The sequence below is a fragment of the Chelonia mydas genome, chromosome 12, assembly GCF_015237465.2.
Source record: "Chelonia mydas isolate rCheMyd1 chromosome 12, rCheMyd1.pri.v2, whole genome shotgun sequence".
NCBI lineage: Eukaryota > Metazoa > Chordata > Testudines > Cheloniidae > Chelonia > Chelonia mydas.
Window position 1 is genome coordinate 13,800,112 of NC_051252.2, and position 19,593 is coordinate 13,819,704.

Genomic DNA, 19,593 nt, shown 5'->3' on the forward strand with positions numbered 1-19,593 from the left:
GAGAGTCCCATCTGTAGCAGTTAATAAAGAGTCACTTTAGGAAGACTGAAATTACATTACATTACAACTGACACTTCTAGGATTAATTTTACAACTTGTGATTTTAATTTGGGTGGAAATGTATTTAAAATCATCTCTTGTCAGATTCTCATATTAAACATAATGAAACTTGATGATATTCTAATAACATTACACTGTTTTTAGTAGTTAGTTAGGTTGTATGAAAAGACCATTCAGGATAAGAAAATCGTGGATCATTTTAAAAGAAAATGTTTGTAGCACTGCTAAGGAAGCCACATAATGTTTTATGCATCTGGTTAGAGTATAAAATCAGGCCTTTGAGTAATGCTAAAGGTATTACATATATTGAAAAAATCAGTGAGTAATTTGGGCCTCAGCTATCTCCTCTTGAAGTCAATGGGAATCTTCCCATTGATTTAAAGGGGAGTTGGATCAGACCTGTAATATACATAGGCACCAAGGACACTCTGGGATAGAAGGAAGGCCAGCAAGCTGAGGGGACCAATCGTGACCCAAGAGAACTGCATAGTCCTTGTGAGATGATGACTGATTTTTGCTGACTTGTTGTGCAGGGTGTGTTATCTGAAGTTAGAAACGATGTTGTGCAATTCCGAGAACTGTTAATGGGATTATGTTCTTTTGATATCTCTGCTATTAATATCTGGCACTACTGTTGTGTGTCTTCACCTATGAGTTAGTAACTCTGTCCCACAATATTGTTTCCTCTGTGTAAACATAGTGATGACCATTATGTGCCAGGTGACCCATGTGATGTAACGTACTTTGAGAATGATGGTACTACAGCATAACATCCTGTAGTATTGTACACCACTTGGGAGAGCAACTAATCAGATAACACTGGTAACCATCTCGCTAATCCTTCCACTCTCCTTGGTTATGTATTTTCCTAAATTCCCCTTCGTTCACCATCCTTCTTAGCTTAGGGGAATATACTCTGTTTCCTTTGTATTTCTCTCAGTATCCTGTATACTTCAAAGAGATATTCCCTCCGAGTTATCTTTTTTTCAAAGAATACTAGCTACTCTTACCTTTGTGGAGTGAATGACATTACTAGAGTTTTTGTATCATTCTGATTGCCCTTTTCATATCTTCTCTATTTTTATAAAATTCTTCTTCTGCTAGAGGGACAAGAACTGTTACTGCATACCAAATGTGGCCTAGAGTCCCTTATGTAGTATTAGGATGATTTATTCTGAGTCCTACTTTGTTCATTGTAGCTTAGAATCTCTCTCTCTTAAAAATTTAAATACTATTAATCCTAGTTTGCAGATGGTATTAGGGTTTTAGCCAGTACCAAGACAATATTCAACTCCTTTAAACGTTTTGTGGCATATGGCTCCTGGGAGAGCATTGCTTTTTATTATTTATTTTGTAACTTTGTAACCTTATCTTTCTTTGCAATGAATTGCGGATGTCATTGAAACCACTAACAGTATCAGCCCATGATTCCAGTCTATTTATCGTTTACAATTTTATTGCCATACTACTTTTGTCTTTACTGGCCCCATTCTCTAGTTTTGTTTCATCAGCTAATTTCATCCCCTTATACATATTTCATGTACTAGGTCGCTGATGAAAAAGAGAAAAAAAAATGGGCCGAATACTAATTCTTATGGGATTCCACTAATCCCTTCTCTCCCCAAAAACAGCTTCTGTCTGTGACATTTAAGTCAGTTTCCTATCAACACATGTGGCTCACCGCAATACCATACTTAATGACTTTGGACTGCTCTTTTCGATTGTGTGGTGCAGAGGGAAAGAGGGATAGAAAGACAGTGGAAGAGGAAGCAGAGCCTAAGTGATCTTTCTAAAATCCAAAAAACTTGGATCCATTTAGTTGACTATCCTCAATTAAAATATAGCTTTCCAGATGATCCTCGATTCTGTATTCTACTTCCTTTCCAGCTCCTGCACTAAAGTATGCTAGTCTGCAGATTCAAAGCTACCATCTAGATATCTGTTTAAACACCCTTGTTCCTTTCATGGTATTTTTTATTACTATTTATGTGCATTTCTAACTCACCTATTCCCAATGTATCAAGAGTAGGTAAAAAATTTAGGAAATGTGAAATTTTTGATTGAAAAAAGGGAACAAAATTCATGAAACATGTTTCCCATTTTTCAACCAACTCTAATCGAGGCACAGGAGAGTTTGTAAATACGTTACATTGCTAATGCTCTCCCCTCCCTTTCTCTCTCCATGCCGCTGAGCAAGTTTCTTTGAGTATTCTGGGCTTGATCCTGTCTGGCTGTGGAGTCAGTCTTCGGACTTCTTGATCACGTTTTCCTACTATCTTAACTTCTTTTTTCATCATTTAGGAATTTATGCCTATTTCTGGCATCTGTCTTCCATACTCCTATGTGGACATTGATTTAAACAATTTATTTAAATATTTTCAGCATTGTGTATTTCTTTTGTCAAATTATCCTTATTATCCCTCAGAGGCCCTTCTGTCTCTTTCATTGACCTCTTATTTTTCAGGTATGGGAATCAGCTTTTTATTTTTTACCTCAGCTTTCCATACATATATTTTACATTCTCTTCACTTATTCTATATTCCTTCAAATTTTTCTATGATCCTGTTATTTTTATATCTCATATTATGCCTCCTTCTTTTCCTTTATTAGTTTTTGTGTTCTTGTTTACCCACACTGGCCGTTTTGATTCCTTGGCTATTTATTGCTAGAAGGCATACATATTTTTGGCATACACTTATCTGTCTCTGAGCATTTTCTATTCTCCTTAGTGTCCTTTTCTTTCAATACTTCCTTTGATTAGATTTCACCCAAGATCACTTGCTTTCTTTCAAACTTGGCTGTGCGGAAATTCAATGGTTTTATTCTTCTCATCTCACTTTAGTTCAGCTAACTTTGTAGTCTCGCTAGATTGTTTTCAGTACTTCTTTACTATATACAGTACCTCTTTATTATATACAGGCCTCACGTGGGGGGAAAATGTGATGGTACTCTTCCACATGATATGCTCCTCACAGTTGGTTGTGCAGATGTTCAAAATCAAATCATGCATGCTGTCTGTGGTCGAGTCTCCCTCACTGGGGTTCAAATAGACCCATGGGCTCTGTTGGGCTCCTCAGGCTTGGCTTTCTCTTGGTAAGGATTGTATGCCCCACTGGGCTGCTTGAACTTTGATCCCCTTTGTGTGGCCTCAGATGAGCTCCTTGGGTTCGGCCTCCTCTTGATTGAGAGATGGGGAAAAGTGGCGGCACTCTTCCCAAATCCAGTCACTCATGGTGCCAGAATCGGCCGTCACTCACAGCAGGTATTCGTGAAGATATTCGTAATGTGACCCTCCTTTTCCATGAGGTTTGATGAGCAGTGAAATAGTTAATACTTTAAATGTTCACTTGTCATAGCTGATTATCTGAGTTCATAGCTTCTCAGTTATGGTTTCAGATTCTGCAGACATCACCGCATCAGTTGTCTGTTCCTCCTTTTTTATGTAGCCAACTCGAGAGACTTGGACCCTGGCATGAAGAAAGGCTGAGCACTCACAACTGTAGCTGAAGTCAATGAGAGCTGTTGATTCTCTTGCAGTAAGTCAGTGTGATCTAGAGCAGGGGTTCTCAAGCTTCATTGCACGCGGCCCCCTTCTGACAACAAAGTTACTACATGACCCCGGGAGGGGGGCGGAGACCGGGCCCTGCTGCCTTGGGTTGGGGGAAAAGGGGCCACATCCCAAGCCCCACCACCCTGGGTGGGAGTGGAGCTCAGGCTTCAGCTTCAGACCTGGGTCCCAGCAAGTCTAATGCTGGCCCTGGTGACCCCACTAAAATGGGGTCATGACCCACTTTGAGGTCTTGACCCACAGTTTGAGAACCGCTGATCTAGAGGAATGAGCCCAGGCTTGGGAGTAAGGAGGTCTTGAGTTCTCATCTGAATTTTGCCATAGATTGACTGTGTGTGGCCTCAGGCAAGTCACTTTGATTTTGTCTCAGTTTCCTCATCTATAAAATGAAGGTAACAGTACTCCCTTATCTCCCAGGGGATTTGGGAAAATAAATGTATTCAACTTTGTGATGCACTCAGATATTTTGGTTATGAGTACCCTAAAAGAGACCATGAGGAAATGAATAATTCTATACTCAGTGCAGGGTTTATACCACGTGAAATAAATAATGCACGGTTATAAAGAATTATTGAATAGGGGGCTTATTCACTGAGCTCTGATCATACAAAGCACTGAAGGAGGCAAGGTTCCTGGGAGAACACACCTCGGTTAAAACCACTGAATTTTTCCTGGTTTCATCCCTTAGTCATAAATCAGCCCAGATGCCCTTGAAAGGCTCACAGAGCTTGGTGAGACTTTAGTGAATGTGATCTGAGCATGAATTTGTATTGATCAGATGAGGTCCACATGGTTTTGGGTTTCTACTGCGAACCCTTGCTCAGCTCTAATAACTAACAGCATGTTTACTGCATCCCCTTAAATGCAGAATCATAATGAATTATACATCTTCACTACATAAGTGTGCAACTACACAGTTGTTCATAGGGGCTGGACTATTACAGTTCACAGTTTAAGAAGGATCTGAACACACAGGCTCTTGGACTTTAAAAAGATTGGGCCCAATTCATCTCTGTACTGCTACTGAATCCAGCACAGTGACTAAGAGGAGTCAGTGCTCCTCCCTGATCACAGCACTGGGACTAAGAGGGGCTGACTAACTCATGTGCTGGCTGCAAGAGCCCCTCTGAGCCATTCTGGAATCTGGTAATGCCAAGGGCATAGAATGTCCTGGCTCTGTCCTCGGGTCCAATGTCAAGGGCTCCTAAGGAGGGTGGGGTATGGATATATGACAGCTTGTCAGGGAGAATATTGCTTATGAACATAGCACATGGGTAAATGCCCCCCATTATTTTAAAGACAGGAACAACTAGAAGCATTTAAAATGAATAAGTAGTAAAACCATACTGAGTTCTGTTAACTGAAGAGTTTGCAAATGTCTCCTGACCTCACTGTTTACCCTTTTTGCTCCCTAATTCTTTCAAAGCCTCATTTATTCAAAACTTTTGGATGAGCTTATAAAACCCCTGGATAAATTTTACTGTGTCCTGTATAGACATTTGAATTTAATTTCCCTATCTGTTGTGAGTACATTATAGTCTATGTTTTAAGTTCTAACAGAGAATAGGATCAGAGATCTAAGAGGCTTAAAAGTCCAGAAGAAAGAAATCCCCTTTCTTTGAGCTTCTGTCAGCAGTTCAGTTTCAGTTTCTGGGGCTGTCATACTGTGGTTCATGAGAATCAGAGAAAATTTTAGGCTCACCAAAATCACAGCCTTAAATACTTTGAACTTGTAAAAACCACCCTTAACTTTGTGTGATGGGGAATAGGGATGTCAGCAAAATTTGTTTAAAATCTTATTTGAAAGACAAAACCCTCCATATCTTCTAGATTGGTGGCCTAGTTTATCGCTGGGGAAAAGCCTCTTTCCTTGACAGAATATTTCCACTTTTCTTCTAGCTCTCCCAAATGTTCTCTCTGTCAAGCTGTAAAAAAATTACCTGATTAGTCTGATTAGATTTAGTTTCTTTACTTATTTTTTTCTTGATTTCCAAGAATACCAGAAGATGCGGAACATTTAGCTGAAATCTGAAACCCTTTTTCAATAGCTAGAGGAAGGCCACCCTCAATGTAGCAGTTCATAAGGGCGCTCTCTTTCTTTTGGAGTATTTCCCTCACCACCTGTCGGCAAATCTAAAATTCTTGCTTTTTGTTGCATTCTTGGAGCTCCAACTTTCATTTCTCTTTTTACAGAACCAATAAAGAACAAAATTCACCTGCTATGCACAATTTCTTAGCAAAAAATAGTCCCATTGAGATCTTTCTGGAGTTAGATTAATGTTTTACTTACGGGTTGGTCTGTAATGTTCTTTCTGGGTTTAACTGGAAGAATCATTATGCAATTCCTATTATGCAAATCATCATACATTAGAATGATCATTTGGAAAATGTAGCATATTTATTGCTGAATCTCTTCCCATTGCTGTCTTTCAAAGGTGAAGTAAAATTCAGGTCCAGCCCACCTGTGGTTATAAAAACAAAACCATTGTACTCTAATTAAGACAAGGGGTCTTAAAACTGTGCAGACATATAGTAACAAAACATTACCAACCCTCCAACAATATCCTAAGAAGAATTTTAGTCCAATGGGTGTGGAGAGCTAGAGACTCCACGTAGTCCCCTGAGGCCTTTGCTGTTGATTTTACCACTAAGATAAATTTTCTGAGTTTTTTTGTAAATATTTGGTTGAACCTGTCCCTCCACAAGCAGCTGTATGCTGGGTGGGGGACTGGTAAACATTCTGCAGTCCATTTGGGTGACAGAAGAAGTAGAAATTCCTGCTGCCTGTAAGGGTAGATCTACCTTTCAAGCTAAAGTTGCAATTCTCAACTCGAGGAGACACTCGCACTAGCATTGATCAAGCTAGCTCATTTAAAAATAGAGTTTAGCCATGGCAGCGGGAGGGGCAATCTGTCCATGTACATAGCTAGTAACTTGGGGCAGCTAGCCCCTCCCCCTGTTTGTGCTGGCATGGCTATGCTCTGTTTTTAGTGAGCTAGCTTGATCAGAGCTAACACGAGTACATACCCTTGAGTTGGGAGTTATGCCTCTCATTGCGAAGTGTAGACATACCCTCAGACTTCAAAGGGTACGTCTACACAGAAGCTGGAGGTGTAATTCCCAGATTCAGGAGACACACTCCTCCTAGCGCTAATCAAGCTAGCACACTGAAAATAGAGGTGCAGCTGCAACGGTTCAAGCTGTGGGTAGGGCTAGTTGCCGGATTACATACCCATCTGAGACGCTAGGTATGTTCTCAGAGTGGCTAGCCCCTCCCGCCACTCACACCACCATGGCTCCACTCTATTTTTAACATGCTAGGCTTGCGCTAGCATGCTAAAAATAGCTGTTTAGATGTTGCTTTGATGTTTGGACTCCTAAGTCTAAGGGGGGGCATGTGGGCTTGAGAGTCCGAACTCCAGTCCAAGGTTTCACATCAAAGCAATGTCTACACAGCTATTTTTAGCACACTACCCACAAGTCTGTCAACTGGGCAGTGAGGCCCATTTCAGATGCAGTGTAGATATATCCTCAGAGCCCAGCTAGATTGCTCTGGGGTCCACACCATTAAATCTGTAGAGACAGGGATAGAAAGACGTGCTTTGGACTGATGGTCCTATATATGAATATGACGATAATGCTATTTATTATGTGTGGACACATGGAATCCCAGCACAGACAGGCAGGTCCAGTAGCAAAAGTAAATTCTGATCACAAGTAAAGCAACTATCTGTGACCAAAAGCAGCCTGTACACATGCATGTGATTGTTTTTGTTTGTTCATTCATTCATTTTCCCCCCTTTTTTCACTCTCCCTTCCCCTCCTTTGAGCAGCTGCTGCCACAGTTATCCCCAAATTCCCTTCAAAGGAGTAAACTCCTGACTCTTCCTGCTCCCCCATCCGTACACAGATGCTGTAGTACTGACTTATCTGCAGTGCTTCGAACAGGCAGCACCCGTTCGAGTCTTCTGTGAAAGACACATTAGCACAGATGAAAGAGAAACTCAGTGCTCCAGAGACGGCTTCTTTGCAGTATCTCTGATTCCAACAGTCACAGCATGTTAGGCTTGATGTTAGCTTTGGTCAAAAATCCTTTGGCAGCTAATGGGGCCTCCAGAAGTTGAACTCTAGCTCCACTGGATAGTGTGTCTCCAGCTCAAATGAATATAACACCCTAGACAGATTTGTGTTTTTTCTTCACTGGGCATGTTGTCATCCTTAATAAATCCCACTTAGAAGGTGTCTTAGGTCCGTCTACACTGCAGTTAAACATCCATGGCTGGCTTGTGTCAGCCGACTCAGGCTTGCGTGGCTCGGGCTATGGGGCTGTAAAACTGCAGTGTAGACATTCAGGCTCAGGCTGGAGCCTGAGCTCTGGGATCCCTCCGCCTTCATGGGGTCCCAGGTCTCAGGCGTGAACCCGAGCCTGAATGTCTATGCTGCAGTTTTACAGGCCTGTAGCTATAGCCCCTCAAGCCTGTCAGCTGTGGGCATTTCATTGCAGCGTAGACATACCCTTACTGTCCTGAATGCTCAGCAGAGCCTAGAGCTGTTTCTGTCTGCCAAAACACTTGAGTCACTTTCTAATTTCTCAACATGGAACAGCCATTCAAAAGTTTAATCAAGAATTAACAGACATATCTTACACTAATATAGCACCTGGCTGCTCCTGTTCCAAAATGACCAACAAAACATTCTTCACCGACCACCAGGTCGCTCTCTTATCCTTGGAGATCTTAAGCCAATAAACAGTGTACCCATTTTTGCCACATTCTTAAGGGGGTGGTTAGAACCTCGAAGTGGAAATCAGCAGACTGGGCTCTGTTCCTGACTGTACAGCAGACCTCTGTGATATTTACCAAGTCACTTTAGTTTCTGTGCCTCCTTTTCCTCTTCTGCAAAAACATTCGTTGACCTGCCAGGGATGTTGTGAGAATAAATTTATTTGTGGTTGCAAAGTACGTGGAGATCTTCAAATACAAGGTGCCAGATTTAAAGGCTAATCGTTATTAGGAGCTAGATCTTGCTATGCCTCAGAGAAAGTTCTGGCAGGGAGCAGGATACTCTAGAAATGGTCTGTGTGCAGTTTTCAAGTGACTGGGGCATTCAGGTGCTGGGCATTTAGGGAAGTGTGGAGAGAGCATAATCCTTGGGCTCCTAATTTCATGGATCCTATGAATATACAGGGAAGGGTTGTTGTTCCATGGCAGGAAGGAAATTCCCACAGAGGGAGAGTTTTCTATGATGTCCTGCGGCAGGATAGCTCCTGAAACAACCATGCTGTCATTGACTAAGTCCTCAAACGGCTGCCCATTAGCAGCCATAGGAGGGACAGAGCTGTACTTATTGCTGCTTCAAGCACTGATGTCTCATTTTACCAGTTCAAAAAATATTTCACCACAAAGAGGTGTTTTTTGCTGTTAAAATAGCTACTTTCTGCTATGGGCAAATTAACCTTACCATTTTCATTATGCTTATTACCATTTCATAAATTTACCATTTTCCTTGCTGGAAATGCCAAAACATTTTCTTTTTAATTAAAGCTGATGTAGTGCTTATGAAAAGTGCCAGAGTTCTGATGCTGGAGGCAAATTGTTAGTTTTTGCTGAGTAGAAAACTTCAGTGAGAAGGTACATGTAGTTGCTATTCCTTAAACTCTGATCATTCTTTGGAATGAAGTTAATGTGTAGTAGAATATGTTTCAGAGTAGCAATCCACGAAAGCTTATGCTCAAATAAATTTGTTAGTCTCTGAAGTGCCACAAATACTCCTGTTCTTTTTAGTAGAATATGTGTTATTGATAATTGAGAGAAGGCACCTTAAGTCACGAGCTTATCAACATATAAAAATAACCTGTTTGCTTTCTATCAAATATCCTCTGAGGGGAATTAATAACCACCTTTCAGGAACCTGCTTGGACAAATGTAAGTTGTGCTGTAGGAGTTATTATTCTAGTTTTCTGCGGTGGCAGTTTAACTGTAAATCAGTGTGCAAAAGTGCATGCAGACAACAGAAGACACTGCTTATTTTGTTATAAGTGGGAAAGATATTGTGTTCTACAGCCTGAATATTATCTATACCTCTCTCTCTCTCTCTCTCTCTCTCTCTCTCTCTCTCTCTCTCTCTCTCTCTCTCTCAAAAAAACCATAAAATATTACAACTAAAGCTGTGTGAAAATTTTTCAATATACCCACAAGCAGAATTTTTTTTAATGTGTGTGTCTTTTTATCAGTTTTCTTTTAGGTAGAAACATTCTATGTCTGCCAGTCCAGTTTATTTTAATTAGGTTTTGCTACAATTGCGAGTGAAATTCTTCCTGCATTGCAAAAATTTGATTTGTGTGTGCCAGTGGAGTGTGTGAGCTGAAGGTCAAACAGTGAATATTCCATCTGCAGGTAGGATAGTTGTGTGGTGAAGGCACTATCCATTTATTTACCTATGTTCTCATACGGTCAGGAGATCTGGGTTCAATTCTTGACTTTACCAAAGACTGTGTGACTTCAGCAAGTCAGATTCTCTCTGTGCCTTGGTTCCCCATTTGTTTTAAATGGGGATAATATTTCTCTGTCTCAGAGGTGTTGCTGAGGATAAGTTATTTCAGGCACTCAAATATTATGGAGGTGAGCAGGTCACATAATGCAAGTACTGAACAGATGTCTAGGTACATAAAATGAGTATAATACAATTGTCTCAACTGCCATTTTCATTAACATTAAATAACAAAAAATAAACAATACAAATGTTGCAATAACTCCCCCTCTTTCCCCCACAATAACATAAAAAAGTAAAAGAAAAGTATGAAGTATTAAAATGCCTAATGGATGGTTAGTGTGTATACATGCCACTGCATGGAATCAGAATTGTCTGACCATGTGTCATAGTTCCTATAGTGCAAACAATGCAAGTGCTTTAGGAATAGAAGGCTCTAAGTTCTGACACCTACTGTTTCTTGGAAGTTCTAAGAGATGATGGAATGCAAAATAGTTATGGCCACATGTATGTTAGAATATGAAGGGAAGAAATAACAGCATATTTAAATGGCTATACAAAGAACAAGTCAGCAACAAAGTCTAGCTAAACTTTGAAGGCTAAAGGAGTTTTCTAAAATATGGTAGGGTATATTTGGTTTTGAAGTAAGCAACTTTCTGCTTTGCAGATAAACATGGCATGATTCATACGTTGCTGTTGAGTGAACATTATGATCTCTAGCAGGCTTCCACCTGCAACTATGCATACAAGCTCAATTTGTGTACAACTCAATTTGTGCCTGTGTCTGTGACCAGATTTGCGAGACAAGTCAAGGATGTTTCAGATTGTTTGCTCTGTGTAGCTCAAAGAGTAGTTTGCATTTTATGATCTCTCCCTCCCCTCCAGTGACTTATGACTCTGGCTCTGGCCACTGCTCCCTTTGGCTTGGACTTTGCTGATAAAGTTAGTCAAGACCTCCTCTGAGGGCAATTTTCAGGCAACCATAAAACCTGCAAGTCTGCTCAGTGACCAAAAAGCCATCACTCATGGCTAATGATCTCACCAGCCACTGCCCAATATCTGATCTTCTGTTCTTAGGCTGAGTCACTCAGAAGCTGGTGAAGCACCTGACTTCTTTCAACACTTCAAGCTTTCTCCTTTCAGGCTTCAGATCTGGTTACAGAACTGAGATAGCACTGGTTGTACTGGTTGATTGGTCCCACATGCTACAGGCAAGGGGCAAACTGCCATTCTGTTACTCATCAGCAGTGTTCAGCACCATAGAGCACGATGCATAGCCAATTCATCTGAGAGACCTGGCAGAAGACAGTGAAGTGCACTGAACTGGCTCTAGTCTTAGATCCTAGAGATTCATGCTGCATCTCTGCCTCACCTGTGGGGTCCTGCAGCATTCAGTTCTATCCCTCACTTTGTTTGTCATCTCTGGGAGATATGAGATTCCATGGACTTCAAAGCCAGTAGAAAGCAGAGGATACCCATTTCTACCTCATCTCCATACCAAACCCAGACAACACCATTGCCTAGTAGTTCTGAGTGAAATAAGCAACTGGTAAGACACTGGCTGGAACTAAATCCAGGCAAGAAGAATTGATGATAGTGGGAAGAAGAAAACTGTTTAAAGAACTGTCCAGAACCATTGCATTATCCTCAATAGAGGGTTCCTGCCCTGATTGTCAATGAAGTTTGCCGTTTCAGAGTCCTTCTGGATTCTTTGCTGGTGTTGGATACACAAATGGTATCAGTAGCCAGATGCTACTGTGTACCTTTATCTGGTCATGAAGCTGCACTCTGCCAGCTGAAAGCAGAATTGACTCATTGAGGCTGGAGGTGGTGTATTACTGCAATGTCCTATAGCTGAGGATGACCGATAATATTATATAGAAGCTCAAAATGACTTTACAGAGGTAATATCAAGAATGGGAGTCCAGAACTAAAAGAACATAAGAATGGCCATATTGGTTCAGACCACTGGTCATCTAGCTCAGTCTTCTGACAGTGGTCAGTACCACATGCTTCAGAGGGAATGAATAGAACAGGGCAATTTCAAGTTGTCCAAGACTTTATTAGCCTTTGGCCCATGCCTGTGAAAATCCTGCTCTCTTGACACCAGACTGTCTATGCACATTGGGAGTCTATGTTGTAATATCAGGCTTTTTGCAATAGCTTTCCCTCAGTAATAATTCCAAAAATATCTCAGTGTATTCTGTCCCATGGCAGATAGGACAGTCCACCACAAGAAGAGAAGAAAGCAGAAAGTAGTAAGAAAAAAGGAAAAGTTAAAGCAAATAGCACACTTGCTCCAAGTTGGAGGAGTTGGAGAATACAGTCTTTTTGAATGCATGTATCTTCATGTAATGTTCTTAATGCTCACATAATAGGGTGATACCTAGACCCATGTCCAATATGGCCATATCTAGACAGACAGAATAAACCCTTCTGCCTTGCTAATATTGCACAATTTTTTTTTTGTAAAGCAAAATTCATTACACAATTCCATATATATCTACTTGTTGCATGAAAGTGCTTGAGAAATGTAGTTGTATAAGGACGTCAGTGACAGTGCTCCTCTTCTTATTGCTTCCTTTTAGACCCTTTCTTTGTATTTCCATTGTTGATACATAAAATATATTAGTACAAGTAACCGCATAAGACCTAGAAAAATTAAAGGTTTCAGAGTAACAGCCGTGTTAGTCTGTATTCGCAAAAAGAAAAGGAGGACTTGTGGCACCTTAGAGACTAACAAATAAATTGGTTAGTCTCTAAGGTGCCACAAGTCCTCCTTTTCTTTTTTTGAGAAAAATTACAGATTTTATTGTATTCTATATTGTCTTAGAAACACTAAGTAAAATTGTCTCTTTTGATATCTTTGTCACTTGGGTGTTGCAGGAGACTGTTCAAGGCTATCAAGCTTAGGCTTATCCCCAGCATGGGCACATATGTTCAATACAATTCCTTCTAAATTTGATACATATGTAGTTTATGCACCTGTCACCTCTGTTACTGTTTTGTGATTAGATATCAATACTTCTTTTAAAAAAGGAGAACTCTAAGAGCCGCTCCTGCTGCATACAGTTACTGAATTAAGCTGTGTTTTAGCCCTGACAGTCTTGATTTTCAGTTTCTCCAAGGAGTTTGTGAAGAATTAGACTCACTACTAAATAGATCCTTTAAATTTACAGTTACTGTAGTGTACATTTCAGTAGCATTCACTGTAGATTCTGTACTTTCAGACACACAGAGGCATTGCCCTGTAGTTCAGTGAATAACAGTTTGCACTGAATCACTCTATTATCTCTTTTAAAAAAAAAAGTAATTTCCTTCACCTCCTGAAGCTGGCCAAAAACAATGTTCTAAAGAGAACTCATTTTGATTCAGCCACAATCCCCAACAAAACGTTTCATCAGATTATCAAACATTTTAAGAGGTCTATTACTTCCACACAAATAAGAAACATTATACAATACTATAGAATTACAATTAAGAATACGATCTTAACATTTTTACTGTCTGCATTAAGCACACTCGAGCAGCCCAACAATAATAATAATAGAAGAAGCACCCTCAAGCAAGGCACTTAAATGCAATACCTGCAACTCCATTTGCAATGGTGCGCTCAGACAATTGCAATTCTCACTAGTGGGCTATTCTTTCCACTCTCACTTGGACCATAATGTCTGTTTCTCTAATCTTCTTTATAAATAAGAAATGTGTGGCTTTTATGCTATTAGATAGTGTTGGGAAAAAAAACAAATAACCCTTGCAAGTCCTTTCAGGGACTTCAAAATAAATAAGTGCAGACAACCACTCTTTTCTTTGAGTTTTTTATTTAGTAAGTTCGTATAAACAGAGAAACTTATGATGACACTTATCCAGGAATCCTGACAGCGGTATTGGTCCATTACTAGATGGAAATGGTAGCATTATCAATAATAATACAGAAAGGGCAGAAGTGTTCAATAACTATTTCTGTTCTGTATTTGGGGAAAAAAATGGATGATGTACACATATTAAATAACACTCTTTCCATTCAGCTAGTATCTCATGATACTGTTAAACAGCAGCCACTAAAGTCAGGCATTTTAAAATCAGCAGGTCCAGATCACTTGCATCCAAGAATGTTAAAAGAGCTCACCGAGGAATTTGCTGTACCGTTACTGTTGCAGTAGGTCTTGGAGCAAAAGGAAGTTCCAGAAGGCTGGTTGAAAGCTAATATTGTGCCTATATTTAAAAAGGGTAAACGGGGATGACCGGATAATTGTAGTCCTGTCAGTGTGACATTGATCCTGGGCCATATAACGAAGCAGCTGATACAGAATACAATTAATAAAGAATTAAAGGAGGGTAATATAATTAATGCCAATCAATATGGGTTTATGGAAAATAGATCCTGTCAAACTAACTCAATACCTTTTTATGATGAGATTACAAGTTTGGTTGATAAAGGTAATAGGGTGGGTGTAACATAGCTAGACTTCTGTAAGGCATTTGTCTTAAAAGACATTTTGATTAAAAGAACTAGAAAGATATCTAATCAACATGGTGCATATTAAATGCTGGCTAGCTGATATGTCTCAAAATGTAACTGTAAACGTGGAATCATCATTGAATAGGTGTGATTATGGTTGGGTCCTGCAGGGATTGGTTCTTGTCCCTATGCTATTTAACATTCTTATTAATCACCAGGAAGAAAACATAAAATCATTGATAAAGTTTGCAGATGACACAAATATTGGGGAAGTGCTAAATAATGAAGAGGACAGGGCTCTGATTTACTGGATTTGGATCTCTTGGTAAGCTGGGTGCAAGAAAACAATATGCATTTTAATACAGCTATATGCAAACATATACATCTGGGAACAAAATAATGTTGGCCGTTCACACAGGATGGGGCATTCTCTCCTGGGAAGCAGGGCCTTTGAAAAAGATGTGGGGATCATGGTGGATAATCAGCTGAACATGAGCTGCAAGTGTGATGCTGTCATTGCAAGCACTAATATAGTCCTTGGATGCACAAATAGGAGAATCTCGAGTAGTAGAGAGGTTATTCTCCTTCTGTATTGGGCACTGGCGAGACTGCTGTTGGAATAATGTATCCAGATCTGGTGTCCACAATTCAAGAAGGATGTTGATAAATTGGAGAGGGTTCAGAGCAGAACCACCAGCATGATTAAAAGATTAGAAAACCTGCCTTATAGTTAAGGCTACATTTTAGTCACGGGTATTTTTACTAAAAGTCATGGACAGGTCATGGGCAATAAACAAAAATTCATGGCCCGTGACCTGTCCATGACTTTTAATATATACCCCTGACTAAAACTTGGGAGGAGGGCAGGTCGGGGGGGGTGGCCCTGTGGGTGCTTGGGGAGGGTGTGGATGGGGGGGGGCATGGCCCCAGGGAGGCACCATGGGTGCTTGCGGGGGCGGGGGGGAGCTGGGGCAGGTTCCCTACCCAGCTCCTGGGAAGTGGCGACGTCCAGCTCCTAGCTCCATGTGCTGCTTCCACTCCGCCCCAAGCCTCCAGTTCTGCAGCTCCCATTGGCTGGGAACTGCAGTCAAAGGCAGCAAAGGCAGCACCTTCCTCCACTTATTCTCTTAGAGGCTCTGTTGAGGTTAGTGGAAAGATGCCTGTTGACTTCCGTGGCCTTTGGATCAGAGATTCAATTCTTTCTCAAGTGTTTTTATATTACGGCATCTGTTAAATCCAACACATTTCTTCAAACTACAAAATAAATAAAATCCCAGTGTACAATCAGTAGTTTTAATGGGATGTAAATGTTTGCTGGGGATAGGGTGGGGTGGAGACTGTGTAGCCAAGGGCACTGCCAGAACCAGAGAATAGAGCCTATGCCCAGATGTCTACTCTTCTGACGGAACAACCTCTGCAATAGAATTATCATCGACATTTTCTTGCCAAAGTCATCTATTGTGGATTTTAAATTGGGCAGGGACAATTTGGCTTTGATATTTATTACAGTTGGGTGAAATTTTGCACTAAATATTTTTTCCAGATCATTTAATTAAATTTCCTTTTTTCCTCATCTAAAAAGAGTCTTATTTTTTTCTCATCTTATCTCTGTTTTGCACAGCGCTGTAGCAGAGGCAGTAGCAGGAACGGTTTTAAAACCGTTTGTTTTTTCAAAATGACAGTGATGGCAAAGTAGTATAACTAGTGACTGCCTGTCACATATTAAGAAATTAGGACACCAAATTGCCCATGAGAAGTAGTGGCAGGAGATTTTAGTATATGACAGTTTTGTTATATGGATACCATAGTCTCAGTGTTTCTTTACTTATAGTAAAACTAGAGATGAGCCCCAGTAATTGGATCTAGGTCCTATCCTAAATTAAGTTTAATTTAGGATTTAAGGTTTGTATTTGAGGTTCACAGGGCCAGTTCTTACAATGTCGCAAACCTACAGCCCCAAGGGGTCTTCTGGGTGAAGGGTCCTAGTTATACATGAACTGGTTCTGGAAGCAAAAAAACAGGTCGAAAGTTGGATTCTGGTTCAGATGCAGTGGAACTGAAATCTTGCACACAGTGTGTGGCTCCAACTGAAGGAAATCTCATGAAAGTTCAAGCACATCTTGGCTGGAAGTAGAAAATGATCCCCTTCTTGTTTTCAGTCTGACCCAGAACAAAAAACAAAGCAAAAACCAAACAGAATAAAGACACCAAAACAAAACACAATCTTTTGATCTAGGGATTTGGATCCAAATTCCCCCTGAAATTCAAAAGTGAGATATGCACTTCTGATTTTGTCTCATTGCTACAAAGTTATAATGAACAGCAAGTCAATATGTACTTAGCTAACTCCCAGGTGTTCATCATGGTGGATGCTATTTATTGCACTTGTTTTACCATAGCAGAAATTCCGATGGTCACAGCTGCATGACTTGATGGAAAGCGATGAAATAAGAGAGGGTTTCCAAGTCAATATTTGTATTTTTTTATAAATTCTGTAATCTTAACTTGATTCACAAAGACTGAGTTGCATAACTTAATATGCATGGAGATAAGACTGTAAGTCCAATATTTGTGCTTTCTTTAGGACCTTCTAGGTGTAACTTTGAAGGTAACATGCAAATGGTACTAATGCAATTTAATTTTTGATTTTTTTTCCCTCCACCATAGGTAGAAAACAGTTTGATTTCACTGGGAGCAATGAAGCCCTGCAGTTCTGAAAATCAGGCCCCTACATTTTTAAAAGATGCAGATAGGTGCTTTTGAAAATCTTACTAGATACCTGACTCATTGAAATGAAGATTTATTCTCCTACATGCTTTTGAAAATCTCACTATCTGCATCTTTAATTTCCTAAGTACCTCTAAAAATCTGACCCAACTGTCTCAAGTTGGGCAACCAAAAACTGAATTACCTCAAATCAGTGAACAGTTTTGAACATTTTGGTTTAGATGTCTAGCTACTTAATGTATGCAAAAAATGATGGGTGCATGTGATCCTAAGAGCATCCCAGTGACAGAGGACAAGGGGCTCACTGGTATCAGGTAATGAGTTTCAGCTGGCCTGACCAACTCAGTGTACCCCAACTCACTATGGTTATAATCTCTATCTAAAAGGGGTCATGTAACATATCCTTGGAAAATTCATAACTCACTGATCATTAGTATTCTCATGTGGTATATACATGTGGTGTGTATTAAGAGCTATGAATATGTGCTAGAATTATGTCTGTTTGGCAAGCAATGCATAAACCCAGTCTGTGTTAGACAAAGGAATGTGTGTTTGTTTGTTTGTTTGTTTGTCCAGCCCAGTCTCCAGGCAGAGACAATGAAGGTTCATTTACACATAAGGTAAACAAAGCTAACAAGCGGGGGAAGAGACAGCTTCTAGCAGGGAAGAGAGATTTTATATGGGTTATAAAGACAGATACTCAGGATGTGACCTGTAGGCTTGTAGCTGGGCTGTGAGTTATATCAGCAAAGCATTGTAAGATACCTAGAGTTACAGGGCAAGTGGTTACGCAGCCTCTTACTGGTCTGAATTGCACCCTGAACCATGGAAGTCTATACACTGCATAAAAACTACTTTTGAAAATATGATCCAGTCTTAGCTTTTGCATTTTGCTCCACCATACTGGGAAGTATCTTCAGTTTTGCTTCCAAAGCTGGGTAACTAAACATGAAAGATACTTAGATTAGCAATCCTCCAACAAATGCTTTACAGTCGCTGCAGGTAATGCAGGAGAAGGATAAATTACAGTGCATTTGATAGGTGATGGAGGAGGAGAGAAAATATGAAGAAAACAGTATTGAGATTTCATTGAGGAATAATAGTTTTGCCTGTTTTGCAGTAATCTGAATTTAACCTATCGTTGGATTTTGAATATTTGTACAAATTATATTACATCCGATTAATTGTCCCTTTTTAAAGCTCTCCAATTCTGTTCTAAAGGTAAAACAGTAAAATAGCTGCACATCTACAGAAACTAGTGCATACTCTATTATATTTTAAATGTAATCTGAACAATTGTTGAGAATTCAGTACATCACACACTAGCACACTAAAGGTTAAGGAAGTTGGTGAACAACACATCCTATTGTCTTCAATGAATGTTTAAAACCTAATTTTCCAAACTATTTGCAGATCAAAACAGTTCCTTAAGCTAAAGCTACCATCTTAATTTGCTTTCAGTCTCCACTTTCAACAGAAATGTTTGCTGCCTTTTTTTGACCTTTGACTCGTGCTTTTTATTATGCAGATTGGATAAGGGCTACATGTAAAGCCAATTCAGTGTTGCACATTTACATAATGATTTGCCTCTTTAAGTTGGGCAGTTAAAACTAAATAGTTTCTGAATTTATTTTGAGAAATGGCTGCCTATTTATTTAATGTTGAAAAGTGAAAGGAGTTGGTAAAGGGTCCTTATAAAATATTCTCTTTAAACACTACCTCCATAATTACCAGTGGAATAAAACCTACAGAACTGACATTAAACATCTTTTCTGAACATAAAGTTAGGAGAATGCTTATTAGAGCCAACATTAGAGAAAGCACACAACGCTCACATTAATAATTACTAGTGGTACAGGCCACGATTAATTCTTTTTTAAGTTGGTGGAAACAAATTCTCTGTGAATGCCTGCAGCAGACACGTCAATAGAGAAAAAGGCTATATGAGCTTTCTCTTTTAAGGCAGAAATGTGAAATGTTCTCTCTAAAATTTCTGAGGGAATTCTTTATAAAAGATGTTTTGTATGCAAACAGGCTACATGTCACAAATTCAAAATGAAGTACGAAATAAGCCAAATAGTGGTGAACATCCTAAATGCAGAAAATAATATAAAATGCATGATACTTTAAATCTCATTAAAAACGCTAGCATATGTAACTTCCTAGCAACCAATCCTCAAGAGCATCCCTAGAAAGATGTTACTTCTCTCAGGACTCCCTTGTATAAGAGGTTTAATAAATGAAGCACATATGGAAAGTATATCAGTGTTCCCTGTGTGTAGAC